At 38.5% G+C, this 2,500-nt stretch overlaps 1 protein-coding gene across 2 annotated transcripts in view; it reads right to left on the bottom strand.

The window, feature by feature from the left end:
• The window catches only part of LOC128249439 (uncharacterized), a 65,477-nt gene that overhangs the window by 61,306 nt on the left and 1,671 nt on the right, over positions 1-2,500 (bottom strand). The gene's annotated exons all lie outside the window — the stretch shown is intronic.

Genomic DNA, 2,500 nt, shown 5'->3' on the forward strand with positions numbered 1-2,500 from the left:
TGGCTAAGGCAGCGAGTTGGCAGAATCGTTAGCATGGTTAGCATAAGGTGGTGAGTTGGCTAAGGCAGCGAGTTGGCAGAATCGTTAGCATGGTTAGCATAAGGTGGTGAGTTGGCTAAGGCAGCGAGTTGGCAGAATCGTTAGCATGGTTAGCATAAGGTGGTGAGTTGGCTAAGGCAGCGAGTTGGCAGAATCGTTAGCATGGTTAGCATAAGGTGGTGAGTTGGCTAAGGCAGCGAGTTGGCAGAATCGTTAGCATGGTTAGCATAAGGTGGTGAGTTGGCTAAGGCAGCGAGTTGGCAGAATCGTTAGCATGGTTAGCATAAGGTGGTGAGTTGGCTAAGGCAGCGAGTTGGCAGAATCGTTAGCATGGTTAGCATAAGGTGGTGAGTTGGCTAAGGCAGCGAGTTGGCAGAATCGTTAGCATGGTTAGCATAAGGTGGTGAGTTGGCTAAGGCAGCGAGTTGGCAGAATCGTTAGCATGGTTAGCATAAGGTGGTGAGTTGGCTAAGGCAGCGAGTTGGCAGAATCGTTAGCATGGTTAGCATAAGGTGGTGAGTTGGCTAAGGCAGCGAGTTGGCAGAATCGTTAGCATGGTGAGCAATATACTTAGCAGCATTTTGTCCACCTTTATGTTCTGAGTTCAAACCCCACTTAAGTCAACTTTACCTTTTGGGATTGATAAAGCGACTACTAATTGAGCATTGGGGGTCGATGCGATCGACTAGCTCCCTTTCCCGAAATTGCTGGCCTTGTGCCCAAATTTGAAACTAATATTTCAAGCATTATTCACATTATTTACATTTGACGGATATTTGTCCTCATCTTGTTTGTTGTTAACACAACGTTTCGGCTGATATACCCTCCAGCCTTCGTCAGGTGTCTTGGGGAAATTTCGAACCTGGGTTCTCATTCCTAACGATGTTACTATTATTATATCATTATTATTATATGGCGTAGTGGTTAAGAGCGCGGGCTACTAACCCCAAGATTCCGAGTTCGATTCATAGCAGTGACCTGATTAATAATAGTAATAATAATATAATGATAGTAACATCGTTAGAAATGAGAACCCAGGTTCGAAGTTTCCCTAAGACACCTGACGAAGGCTGGAGGGTATATCAGCTGAAACGTGTTAACAACAAACAAGATGAGGACAAATATCCGTCAAATGTAAATAATGTAAATAATTCGTCATCTCTTAAATATAGAACTGTATTAATATTTTAAGTTCCAGTCAGTCTTGACTGAGCAGAGTATCATCCTGCCATGACCATTCTGTCCTTCTCTGAGACATTGCATATCTAGGACTATATTATTAAATGTGTCCTTCCTTTTTTTAAGACAGTCAAGTATAATTTGTGAGTAATTTGGCAGCTATATCATGCAATTCAAACTATCATAAAGTGGCTCCTTCATTGGATCTCTGCCTACTTGTTGTTGTTGTTGTTGTTGTTTAGCCCAAAGTCAACTCCTATGAAGGAGACCTATGGTCAAAGAGATTCCGACCATGACCATTCTATATTTTTCGAAAATAGTGTAACCCCAACTGCATCATTCAGTCTGTCCTTTTTTTTTTAAATAGTAAGATGTTCACAGAATATTTGGCTGCAGTTTCTAACCCTTTGAATGATCACATGGAGTTCTCTTATTGGCTTATAGCCTTTGTTATTTAACCCTGTGTCAACTCTGACCAAGCAGACCTATCATCAGTAGCAGTCCAGCTATAATCAATTCATCAGTCTGTATATCTAGAACACTACCCAGTGTGTCCTTCCTTTTATAAGACTGTAGGTATGATTTGTCTGTTGGCAGCTATTTCCAGCAGTTTCCATTCTTTGATAGGATTAAATTAATAGTGATCATTGTGAAGCAAGGAGAAAGCTTCTACTCGACCATGTTCATAAACTGCTTGATTATTACAGACATTTTATTAGCTTCAATTCAAAAGTTTTTAAGTATTTATTTTTTCAAACACCAGAAGCTAAGAACACTTACTATGCCCTGTATATTTAATTCCAAATTGAAGCTAATTAATTTTACTTACACCACAGAAAAATGCCTCCAAGAAAGATATTTATCCGCCCTTTTCAATTTGTAGTTTAGTACCTGAGCAAAGAAATCGATAAAATGCTGGTTTTTTGTTGGGTGCAGTGTATAAGGCAAGTTTGGATGAGTTGGCTGGCTAAGAAGCACAATAAATGTATTACAATATGTATTTAAAAAGTATTTAGATTGCCAAAAAGTTTACATGACAAAAATCTGTTCTTTAAGGAAGTAATATCGATAAAGGCAGCTAGAGTTTAGTTAAGGATATAAAAGACAATTGAACAGTGTAAAATAATAATAATAAAATAAAAAAAGAAACATAAAGCAAAAAAAAAAAAGATGTTAATTTGTGTGAGAAAGCTTTTAGAAGAATTGGGAAATAATAGAATGTAGATTGTATGTACATCAGGAGCATAATTGATGAAATCAATTGAACTAGAAGAGAGCACTT

Source organism: Octopus bimaculoides, chromosome 14, assembly GCF_046866305.1.
Source record: "Octopus bimaculoides isolate indiv1 chromosome 14, ASM4686630v1, whole genome shotgun sequence".
Taxonomy (NCBI): Eukaryota; Metazoa; Mollusca; class Cephalopoda; order Octopoda; family Octopodidae; genus Octopus; species Octopus bimaculoides.